The 13554-nt window shown below is 34.6% G+C and overlaps 1 protein-coding gene across 1 annotated transcript in view; it reads left to right on the top strand.

Moving 5' to 3' along the window:
• Positions 1-13554, top strand: part of LOC126974079 (ATP-binding cassette sub-family B member 10, mitochondrial) — a 220971-nt gene that overhangs the window by 166671 nt on the left and 40746 nt on the right. The window lies entirely within an intron of this gene.

Genomic DNA, 13554 nt, shown 5'->3' with positions numbered 1-13554 from the left:
AGCTTTCTTCCACGTCCTACAAAGCTGTGGAATGAGCTTCCTTGTGCGGTGTTTCCGAGACGATACGAAATGCGTACCTTCAATAAAAGCGCTTACACCTTTGTTAAAGGCCGGCAACGCTCCTGTGATTCCTCTGGTGTTGCTAGAGAATGTGGGCGGCGGTGATCACTTTACACTAGGGGACTCGTACGCTCGTTTGTCCTCCTTTTCCATAAAAAAAATAATAATATGGCGTATACGGCAAGAACTATTACGTTCCCGCGCACTTTTTTGTAAGCCTTTGTATAGAGTATTCGAATCTATCTGTTCAAAACTATACCTACATTATTCGCATTCATTCTATTCTAAGTTCAAGGGTCGCGGTCGTCATGCTTCCGATCGACTTAGTCGGTATATTAGTTCTTTAAGCATTTGAGAAAAAAATCAAATTCAGCTACTTATTAGCCTGTTCGTTAGCTCCAAATTCCTAAACTAGATTCACAAAAATCGAGATTTAATGGCGGGGATGGTCGGACACTCGAATAGAGTCCGGTCGAGGTAGAAAACATTATAATTAGAATAAGAAAAGAAAACCAGGCAATGTACAGGAAAAGATAAATATGGTATCAAGAGAGAAAAAGAAAATGAGGGTGACAATTTCGAAGGAAGACGGAATAATAGCAATAGCGGGGAAAACATAAAAACTAAGAAATCGCTAAACAGAACAGAGTGGAAAGAAATAGAAGAGGCCTTTGCTAAAGTTGGGCAATCAGACCAAGTTGCCGGTGTCATCGACTTTGTAGGGCCGTCAAATTGAAATAATTCCTGTACACAAATTTTTCTTTCTGTCTGAAAATAAAGGCTTATATTATAAAATCTTCAATTTTTTCCACGTGCTTACACAAATAACGCCATTCTTCAGTAGGGATTGAACTAAAAGCATTTCTAAGTAGCTCTACAATGCAATTTGCCCTTCGATCAACATTTTCCCCTGCCTTCCTTTTCATGAATGACCAGATTTTCTCGTTCGGTTTAATATCGCTCCCAATCGTTATCGTTCAAAATGCGGTGAACAATAAAAGTGCAAATTTCAAGTGTTATAAGTTGGAAAACCTCAAGGTTCTATCAAATTATCCTAAAAGACTATAGGAATATTTTTTTAGGCAAATTGGAAAATTCTTAAACTTAGTAGGTACACAACATGGCTACGGGAAATCCTTTTTCCCGTTTTTTTGTACCTATACTAAGTTTATGATATGAACACACAGTTATTATAGTTATTAGTTATATGCGTATTCGCGTACGCGAATACATATATTATATGTAGTCAGAGAAAACTTTTACGTGTATCCACAATTATTCCCAATCAATTAATTTGTGTTTTCAATTAATTATTGGGATATTTTAAATACCCAATCTTGGTACTAGCACCTATTTCAGGTCGATACGTAAAAGGTCTGTAGGTACCTGCGGACTATACATACGGGTAGTCATCTATGACACAAAAAAATAACCGTTTGTTCAAATAAAACAGTGCAACTTAGCCGAACAACATCCAAGTATTTGTACCCGTTTTTAATTTTGACTTTACATAATTTGAATTATACCTGTGCGTCTCAGGTACCTACATATAATATTTAATACCATCTTGTCCGTATTCCAAGAGACATCTCAATAGCTTACCATTTATCATGTGTATTGTTCTATCTTCATAACTGTGCATAGGTTTAAGGTAATCGTCATACAATCATCGTTAATCCTTTTGTCAAGGTTTAGTTACCCTTAAACAACACATTATTATTACAAACATTCAAAATTAATGGAGCCTTTTAAAATCTAATTTTAGGTACTTAAAAAATTGTGTGTGCATAACACCACACGGCAGGAGTTAGTAGAAAGTTCGGCAAAGCAAGGTAGTAGGTAACTATAGGTTTATTCGACGCTTAACAAGATGGTCGACAACACTCGTGTTTCCTCCTGGTTTTAAAAGGGAGTGTTCAACTGTTCAGTGTGGGCTGCTGCCGGCTGTGATCACATCACACCCGTACTTATGCTATTTCTCCTTCTCTTCCACAAAAAATAAAAACGGCATACTGCTATATTTTTTCTTAAATTTTATACCAAATATAACATATATATAGTATTTATATTTAAATCTACATTTTGCTAACGACCTGACCGATCGCACTCCCTAGTTGACTCGAGCTGATTTTATCCGAACAAGCGTCACATGAGTAAATTTTTATTTACTCATGTGCTAGCGTTGCATACCCCAGTCTCATTATGTATAAAATTATAACAAACATAATTTAGAAAACAGGGCATTGAAATCAAATAAATACCTTTTTTCATAGGTACCTAAATTTTTTCATACAGCTCAGGCGGAAGGCAGATTTCCTTAGAGAAAAATAAGCAAGAAACTCTAAAGTTGCTCTTTTCAAAACAGATTAGTTAATACAAGTCCCTATTTTTAATGCAATTTACAAATTATTTCAATTACAATATATGCAAATTGATGCAAGAAAAATACTCAAACGTCAAATACTAAATGCTACTTTTGTGCTACTTACAAGTTACAAGAGTAATTAAAAAAAAAGTAAATTAATAAAAACACAAGAGTTATTGCGTACAGTAGATACATCAATCCACACATCCCGTAAATAAATAAAGTCATTATGCGAGCCTCTTATCAAATATCTCGTATCATATCATCGTAACTTTAATTTTTTTTTAAATGAAACAAAATAAAAAAAAAAACACGAAGGAGAACGAAGGTAACAGGCCCAACCACCACAAGTAGCGCCCGTTCACGAGCATGACGCACGGACACGCCATTAGATGCCCTTACTATTCTAGGGTAAACAAAGTGTTACAATAAATATATTATTTTTCATTACACCATAAGTGTTGTAGGTATTGGTATACTTGTGGTACCCTCTAAATAATTTTTATAAACCAAATTTGGAGGATTTGGACTATTATTGTGTCAAAGATTCGCATGAAGCAAGATCTAACTAATGTACTACCATATTTTCAATAAATTAGCAGGAAGCACTCATTCGTCTTTTACGATTTACCAGGCACATTTTTCTTTTTTGGTACCTAAGTATTAATAAGTTGGTGTAACAACGACAAACAAAAGCCATCGAACGGCCGTCGCTTTTCCTTCACTCGCCGCGCAACACAAACTCTTTCTCATTTCTCTTTCGTTCGATAGCTTTCTTTCGTCGTCATTCGTTATAATAATAATCTATCTTTCTGTGGTCTCTATACTTGTTGGGTGAAACATACATTACATTATTTTTGATCCTATGACAAGGATTTTTGATTCTTTGAGAAGGATCAAAAAGTGTTTTCCGAAATCGGACAATTGTCAAGTAGAAAATAAGATTTAATTTTTATTATGCTATCCGACACTAGGTGGCGGTACGTTCGTATAATGTGGAAGAAGAGGAAAAACTAAGCGTATACAGTACTTGATGTTAATTAGTTATTGCCGTCGTCCACAAAATACGTCATATTTATTTTCCCTTACGACGAACAAATGGGAAACCTTCTCTTTCACTCACCCCGCCACACATACTCTTTCTCTTTTGTCCCAAAGCATGCTTTCGTTGTTATATCTTTTTTTTTTTATGGAATAGGAGGACAAACGAGCGTACGGGTCACCTGTTGTTAAGTGATCACCGCCGCCCACAATCTCTTGCAAAACCAGAGGAATCACAGTAGCGTTGCCGGCCTTTAAGGAAGGTGTACGCGCTTTTTTTGAAGGTACCCATGTCGTATCGTCCCGGAAACACCGCACAAGGAAGCTCATTCCACAGCTTTGTAGTACGTGGAAGAAAGCTTCTTGAAAACCGCACTGTGGAGGACCGCCACACATCCAGATGGTGAGGATGATATCCTAACTTGTGGCGTGTCGTGCGAAGCTGGAGTTCGGCGGCAGGAATCAGGTTAATCAGCTCTTCGGAACACTCCCCGTGATAAATGCGGTAGAAGACACACAATGAAACGACGTCTCTACGCAACGCCAAGTGATCCAGTCGTTCACAGAGCACTGGGTCCCCGACAATTCGAGCTGCTCTGCGTTGCACGCGGTCAAATGGATCGAGCTGATACTGGGGTGCGCCAGACCAGAGATGACAGCAATACTCCATGTGTGGCCAGACCTGCGCTTTGTAGAGCGCTAGTATGTGGGCCGGCTTGAAGTATTGCCGTGCTCTATCAATGACGCCCAGTTTCTTTGAAGCCAATTTGGCTTTGCCTTCCAGATGACCACGAAATTGGCAAACGCTCGAGATTTCGAGACCCAGTATTCCGATACTAGGCGAGGCTTTGAGGGAAGTGTTGTCGAAGAGCGGTGATATTTATGTTTTATTTAGAGTTTAGACGAAAAAAGAAAACTATTAAGTCAAGTTAATTATTACCAGCTACTTGACACTAGATGACGTTACTTTCATGTTAAGTAGTTCATGTAAGTTTATCAATTTTGCAAATGCAGTGCGCGATTGAGATGTACAACTATAATATTACCATTTTATTCATTAAATCCAATTTAATTTAAACAATAAACACAGCTACAAAGGAAATACTATTCGTATTCATCTGTTTGTATAACAAATGTATTATTTACTTATAAGATATAAGTAAATATATTTTAGGTGGAGTAAACCCCACCAAATAATTAAGGAAAGTAAGATACCATATCTTTAAGGTTCCAGAAATAATTGCTACTAAACATTTAAAATTTAGTTATAAATACTCATAGATCAAAGAAACAACATTCCATGATTTTATAACTTGATCCATAAATTAAAAATTTAAATTGTACTTATTAAAACACAAAAATATTTTGAAATTCATTCCATTTATTTCATTATAGTTATTATATTTTAATCCTTATCACAAGATCGACGATAAATTAAACTACCTAAAAATCACAAAATGCACTAAAACATGCACACTGTATTTAATAACATTATTTTAATTCTCTACAATATTATGTACCTTTATTACCTACCTGTTCTAGTAGGTACCGATACTGATATCCCAAACAGTAAAGAATGAATAATTCTAATATTTTGTCAGGCATATATCATCGGTGTCTGAACCGCCATTAGAGCTGGGTCAATACAATATTATTATGGTAAGTTTCACTATTATTTACTAAGCGTTATCACCTACATACAACATGGCAGTTGTATGATGCTAATTATTTTATTACATTACATTCGAGGAAATAACTGTTTTAACCTTCTTCGGTCACAGTACAGTTATGATGATATTGGTGCATTTGCGGAGCAACATAGGATTACTTTCTTATTTTATGGTATAATTCATTACTTTTGCTACACAAAAATTATGAACCTAAGCGTTTTATATTCAACTAAATTGTGCTAACAAATCTCTATAGTAAAATTACTGTAATACAATACTTCATAATAGGAAAATACAATACTTTTAAAGCTCGTAAATACTTATAATTAAATAATCATTAGATTCATTGAAAATTAAAAATCATAATTTGTGTACTACTTGAAAATGTTTAACATTTGCAGTTTCACAATTACTTTCCAAAATTATGATTATTTTTATTATATAATTAAGGATATGAACGACATACAACAAAACCATACGCTGGTTACGTCATTCAGTACTTTGATCAGCTAAGGTCACTATAAACGAAGAATAAATATTATGATTGTAGAATACTGGCGGCCATTTTGATTCGCTCTCGTGATTCGTGTTGAGCGTGACACGTCATAGCACGCCGTCTCGTTCTTACTTGTTCTCCGCATATAGCACCATTGTAACCCGACACGTCTTATACACAAATGATTTCACAACACGATCCACACTTTCACAACTAAAATGTTTATTTTCAAATACCTATGTAATAAATTATGAATCCACAGATATTTCGTGACAGGGCTGTTTCTTTTCCTGTAATCTTCGAACAGCCTCGGCTACAAGGGCACGCTGTTCTAGTAACCTTTCGACGAGATCAACTGGTTCTTGCTTTCTAATGTAATAAGGTGCAGCTCTTGCTCGAGCTTGTAAATGAAGTTTTTGCTTGAGGCCAATTGTTAGTTCTTCGATAGCTGGTAATCTACTTGAGGCTAATGGCCGTCTCTCCTCGTGGCTTGAATTGCGGCTGTCATAGTGGGAGGTGTCTTTCAACATAGCGTTGATATCACCAAATGTATTAAGAGATAACCGTTTAACAGGAGGCGTGTAGTTACGTTTGCGAATGTCGGATGAATGAGCGAGTGAGCCGGCGCGACCCAGGAGTCGAAATTGTAGGTCTGCGGGGGTATGAGGGAGGGGTATGACGTACACAGATGCGCAGTCGTGCCGGGCTGTATACAAACAATACGATGGACGTAAATAAACACAAGTATCGACACACATCAGCTGTAATACGGACACTGTTTTGTATGTGTTAGTGGTCTGGATTGTAATCCACTTGACAAACGAGGTTTGTAGCTAGCAATAAAGACAGTTACAGTCAGGTGAAATGTTTATTAAGTGGACTACTACATTATTCATCATGCCTTGTAAATTGCTTTATCATTGAATGACTACAAACAAAATTCAAGCGCAATCATACTCAGGGTTAATACACGATTATTATATTTTGATAATAATATTATGTCTCTTATATGCTTCTTAAATTAATGTTCGTACGTAAACCAATAATAATAATGGATTCCTTCTAAAATCGATAGTGCATTACACGTCTTTATCACACACTTAATTTTTGACTATGATGAGTCAGATATAGCCTATAATATTATTATTTATTACTGTTTTCAATATAGGTAGGTACTATAAGCTGTTATAATAGTGAACAGGCGGTTTTAATAACAAGACTTAAAGCCGGGCAATGCCCTCCGTTTTCGCAGTTTTTTTCCTGCCGTCGAGTTCATTGTGACTTGTTTTTTTGGCATTTGGCATCATAATGTTTTACCTTTAGCTAGGTACCTCTCTACTGACTTACCTCTTCTAAACAATTACTCATCATAAGTATTATATTTTAAGATGTGATTTAACTTAAGCGAATAATACCACTGTAGGTACAATAACTATAATAATAAAATGCATATCATTATCCACACGTGGTGGTTTCTCATTGTTTTTGTCATGGTTTACAATTATTATAATTTATATAATAAAATAAGTTACATCACAAGTTATATACCTACTTAAGTTATTTTAACCATATTTTAATTCAATTTGATACCTACTTCACAAATTTATGTTTACATAACATATAAATCATTTCCCATCTCCGTCTAATTACCTGATAAACCTTATTACCGTCTAATTACCTAATTAATTATACTTTAGAAATACGAACAACTTTCTAAACAATAACTAAATCCAAATAAACCATTAAGTAATCGCAAAACCATCCATTAACATTCAATATAACTTAATAATTTAAATTAAAGAAAATTTCGTTAAAGAGCTAAGTAAGTGGGTTATATTTAAACATTGATTGATGATTATATTGATGGTGCAAATATTTTATTTACAAAGTATGTAGGTAAGTAATAGTTTAGGATAATAATTTTTTTAGTAATAAAACATAATTATTGCGTCATTCGCAATAGAACTTTTCAATGACACTAGCTTTTCATCTACCTTGCTAGCTAGGACATTAAAACTTCGATAAATAAACATAAAAGTTTTGAGGTTAAAGTTTTGTTGTTAACCAAAAATAATATCAATAATTATGGAACTAACATTTGTGTATCGCATTTTGGTTATGATTGAAGACAACATCGCCATCTGTTATCGAATAGTCGTAATATGGATGTAAAGTTATCATAGACGTTATTTCGCGTAACCACAGAGTAAGTAATATTGCCATAGTACAAATTAGTGATGTTTGTTTTAATTTATATTCATGTAACGATTAAAAATGATAACGTAATATAGTAAATATTAAATTTTAATTTTACGTTATACTTCTTAAAATTAATAAAATAAGTTTAATATTGATCTTTGATAAGGTTTTTAATATTTTTAAATAGGTACATGTTTATATAATTATTACGATAGAAAAATATCTATTACTAATTATTATTATTTATAGACAATTTGCAACTGTACGAATCCTGTTATAAAACTGCTACAAGTAATGTTACCATATAATCAAAATAATAAGTTTCTACCAATAAATGAATGCTCGAAAAGAGTTTTGAATTGTTTACTGAACGCTGAAAAAACTTGAAGAGGGTTATGTTTCTAGTAATCACAGATTTCGAAGAATGTTGTTTTTACATATTCTTGCATAAAAATATGTTTTGGTTTGAGATGATAGCCTCTCTGCCAAAGTAAAAATTAAAGAAAATCTAAATCAAAAACTTGGCAAACCAGATTATTTATTAGCGAACTGCGAAATTCTAAGAAAAAAGTGATTCACTCGATTGTGTGAAACGTGCAGTCATTGATATATTGACAGATGACGGCTTTAATAAAAGGTGATAGCCGAAATCCACTACGTTAGCAACTATTCGCTTTCAAACTTAACCTGATTATACTTCGTGGCCAATTGTGATACTGTAATTACTAGTATTTCAAACTTATGTCAAACGACTGCACGTTTCATACTAAATTAAATTTCAATTTTAACTCAGGTAGTGGGAGCCTTTTATTACGTAGTATTAACATCCTCTTTGATTTATACAATATGAAACTTGGTGCTGATGGAACCGACTATAGGTATACACTAATTAAATAAAAAAAATCTAGTATTGTCAGTAATAAGAATTGGTAAAAATTCAGTAGGTACTATGATAAGACGATACTAGATCACAGCGACTGCATTTTAAAAATAAAAAGGGGAAAATACGGTCTACAGTGCTTTTCATTATTTAGGTAGTTCCATTTGCCGTCATGTTGGCTACCCCGTCTGTTAAAAATTAAAATGCCGAACACATTAATAGCCTAAACACAGTCGGATTTGGTATCAATTGGTCCGGTGTCGTACTCGGTACGGGTCGAACAGTAATAATAATCATTTTGTACCATGGACAATGCGACATACGATCGAATATAGTCCGCTACCACACCACGTCAATGATTTAGTTGCGAAACCTGATCATTTTTGTTTAGGCTATAAGATGTTATGACAGAATGATGGTTTGGAAAGTGAAGTGAACTTTTGTGAACGTGAAAAACGTAACGAGGCTCCACTCTCCACCATTGAGATGTGTACAAGCTCGGGTTACTAGTTTCGTCACAAATGGCTATCTTCAGTTTGAGAGGCCGTAGAGTTGAGTCATACTTAAAATATACTAGTAGGTATCCGTAATTTTAAAGCTGATATTAAGCTAAATTCAGTCGAAGTAAAGCACCGAATCATGAAAGCTATGAAAGGCTCATGGCATTTCATTAGTTGTATTTGCGAATTTCGATACACGAAAGTGTCATGTCATGACAAAACAATTATGTGATGATTTATTTTATTGTGAAAATGTCTCTCTAAGTAGTAATAGATAATTGTAAAATATGAAATAAAATTCGCATTAAAAGCTATTAAGCTTACGTTCCGTTTTTTCGTACTAGAAACAGCCAAACCACAACAAACTACCTATAAGTCATCTGGTAAATAAATTTAGCGCAATATGTGTTACTTGGATTTTTTATGTGGCTATATCCTATAGCAATTCACTACTTCACTTATATTATGTGAAACAAGTCCTTTGATTATTACAAGAAGTTACACGACGTAGGCATATGGTAGCTAAAGTGGTTTTAGTAAACAATATGTTATGTTTTTAAAGTGATAACCTTCATTTCTAGGATTAATACACAAATAAAATTTGATAAACAAAATTTTACGAACATGCGGGATTCGAACCCACGACCTCCGGCATTCCGTGCCGGTGCTCTAACCAACTGAGCTAACCGTTCGAGTACCGACTCGTTATAAAATTCTGTTTGCTTTTTGTTCAACTCTCAGGTTGTGGCTTCATCTTATTTTTGTATTAATCCTTAAGTATTTTATTTGTGTATTAATCCTAGAAGTGAGGGTTATCACTGTAAAAACATAACATATTGTTTAGATTTACAAGAGTGACATCTCAAGTCAATTTCCTAATATGCAAATATTGGGGTTGAGCAGGTTATCAACTGTAAAGTAGATCCTGTAGATGAAGCTACAATCTGAGAGTTGAACAAAAAGTAAACAAAATTTTATAACGAGGCGGTACTCGAACGGTTAGCTCAGTTGGTTAGAGCACCGGCACGGAACGCCGGAGGTCGTGGGTTCGAATTCCGCATCGTTCATAAAATTTTGTTTATCAAATTTTATTTGTGGTTTTAATAAGATTACTTTAGTAAGGTTTTACTGTATTACTTACTGTTTACAAGCTAATAAAACGACCTGATGAAGCTGAATGATCTTAGGTTAACAACCCTAAGAAAAAGAGGCTGCAAAAAGAAACCACAGAGACTTAGTTGGGCACTTATCCGAAATACTCTCAATTCACAAAGTATTAAATGGGAATTTATTGAAGATTCAAAACATAAAACGTTTGTCTAATATGAAACCCTGCTGTTAATATTAATTTTTAACCAATTGCCGAACGTTGAAATGAAATTTATTTATTTTAATTTTTTTAATTTTTATATATATACGTAATTAAGCTATGTGTAGCTTTAATTCAATAATCTATATACATAAAAATGAATTGCTGTTCGTTAGTCTCGCTAAAACTCGAGAACGGCTAGACCGATTTGGCTAATTTTGGTGTTGAATTATTTGTGGAAATCCAGGGAAGGTTTAAAAGGTGAATAAATATGAAAGTGTTCGGAATTAAATAAAAACAACAATTTTGTTTTTCCTTTGATGTGTCCCCCGTCGTCCGATATTTGTTTTGTATGACATATTTTCTATGAGATAATTTTTTGACGCACGGTTTGACAGTTCTGCTATAAAACAATTTCATTACAACAACAGGGAGCATATTTTACGAAATAATTCTTGATGTTATGAAATATTATTGAGAAATTCATAAAAAACAGTATTTTATTTATTATATACAGAACAACGTCTGTCGGGTCAACTAGTATAACATAAAATAAACATTAGTTTGTAGGTACCTCTCAAAAAATAACATTTAAAGGGCGCTAATACAATAGAAATACTATACCAAAATGTGCGTGGCTTACGCACTAAAATAAATGAATTTAGACAAAACATACTTTACCACGATTATGACATAATTGTAATAACAGAATCATGGCTGACTAACGGTATCTATGATAGTGAGATCTGTGACAATAGATTACGTTGTGACCGAAACCAGGCAACATCTACCAAAAAAATGGAAGGGGGAGTCCTACATGTGCTTCTACATGTCCAACATCAACGCGAGTGGACCTGTCCTGACGTCGAATCCTTGTGGGCAACCAGCTGAAACTCTCAAAATTTCGGGGAACCGCAATATCTATATCGGATTAGTATATGCACCACCTGACTCACAGTTACCTATAAGACTCGAATCTATGTTTTCTCGACTCGCAGAAGTTTTGGCAACCCATCCCAATGACTACTTCATTTTATGTGGCGATTTTAACGTCCCAAATGACACGTGGACTGACTCCGGACCTACACTGCAAAAACTTGGCCCAGTGGAATTGCAAAATGCTTTTGTAAATATTTTAGATATTTGTAACCTCTCTGGTTTGAAACAACAAAACACTATCTCGAACAGTAAGCGAAACACTTTAGATCTTCTATTTAGCAACATTGACTTCCCACCAGTTCACCACTGCCTTAATCCCCTCGTTACAGAAGATGTATATCATCCATGTCTAGAATTTAATCTCTCGAACTCACTAATTCGTAATATTCGTCATAAACTCGTCAATAGGCCCAATTTCTATAATGGGGACTATATCAAAATTAATGAATACTTATCTCAAATCAATTGGCACGAATTACTAGTAGCTGATTCAATTAATGAAACAATTTTTTTTTATTCCATTCTAAACAAAACAATTAATAAATGTATACCAGTTAAAGTTAAACATAAAACTAATTTCCCTGTGTGGTATTAAGTCTCTAATTCATATAGTGCAAGAGAAGCTTCAAAAGCATAGACAATGGAAAAAAGATAAAAAATCCTCGTGATTACGACGAGTTTGTTATGCTCAGGGCTCGCCAAAACCTCGTACAGAGCCGGTGTTACAAAAACTACACTGAGCGTATGCAATGCTTCATTCGTAAAGATCCTAAACTTATCTTCTCTTATACTAAATCCCTTAGAAACAGCGAACAAGGATACCCCACTAAGCTTACACTTGGTAATAGTACTTACACAGGTGAAACTTCAGTTTGTAATGGATTCAGTCAATACTTTGAGAGCGTCTTTGTAAAACCAGCAAACTCGTACGATGAACCAAGTTCTCTAAACTTGAATCATAATGAAACCATTTGCAAAATTACTATAAGTGAAGATGAGGTTCGCAAATAGCTGAAAGCTTTATAAACTAATAAGCTGGCAGTGATGGAATCCCACCGATTTTTTTAAATAAGTGTGCTAACAATTTAGCCTTACTGCTATCCATAATATTTAATCTCTCCATTAACGTCTTCAGTAGTTTCCCTGATGTGTGGAAAGAAGCACTTATAGTAGTACCGATACATAAAAGCGGATCAAGAGCCCAAATAGAGATTTATCGGCCGATATCGATTCTGAACGCAATGAGTAAGTTATTCGAAACAGTTGCCTATAGATACATATAATTTAAGGATTCGTTGCAATACAATGTGCAGGGACGCGCAGCGACGCCATATCTACTCGTCTGTTGATAACGGCGAAACCAGTAAAGTTTGGAAATTCCTAAGAACACTAGGAGTTGGGAAGCAATAACAAACAGTTTCCAATAACCTAAATATTGAACAGCTTAATCAACATTTCTCTCAAAATTCATCTTTTCTTGACTATAACACTAAAGCTCAAACGCTTAAATCCCTTTCCTTAATCCCAACCCCTGATTTTCCACCGTTCAATTTCTCTCCCTTCACTGATTCTGACGTTAAAAAAAACATTTTGTCTGTTACATCTAAGGCCGTTGGTAGTGATTGCATTAGTCGTAATATGATCCTTCCTATCATAGATATCCTAGTTCCTACAATCTCTCATATTCTTAATTTTTCTATAACGTCTGGCCAATTTCCTGTAGCCTGGAAAGACGCTAATGTTATTCCAATACCAAAAATTTCTAAACCACATAATCTTTCTGACTATCGCCACATATCTATACTACCTTTTCTTTCCAAGGTTCTTGAACGCTTAGTCCATCAACAATTCTCTATATTTATTAATAAGCACAGTGTTCTTAACCCTCTGCAATCTGGTTTTCGTCCAGGACATAGTACAACTACTGCACTTATAAAAATTACCGATGACATCCGATCTGGCATGGATAAGCAACAGCTCATAATTCTTACACTACTCGACTTCAGTAATGCCTTCTGCGCTGTTGACTTTGATATTTTGCTGAGCACGTTGAGTTCCATTCACGTATCTCCAACAGTGATAGGGTGGTTTCGAA

The sequence above is a fragment of the Leptidea sinapis genome, chromosome 31 (assembly GCF_905404315.1).
Source record: "Leptidea sinapis chromosome 31, ilLepSina1.1, whole genome shotgun sequence".
Classification (NCBI taxonomy): Eukaryota; Metazoa; Arthropoda; class Insecta; order Lepidoptera; family Pieridae; genus Leptidea; species Leptidea sinapis.
The sequence above is the reverse complement of the archived record's forward strand: the minus strand, read 5'-3'. Positions and strand labels throughout refer to the sequence as shown.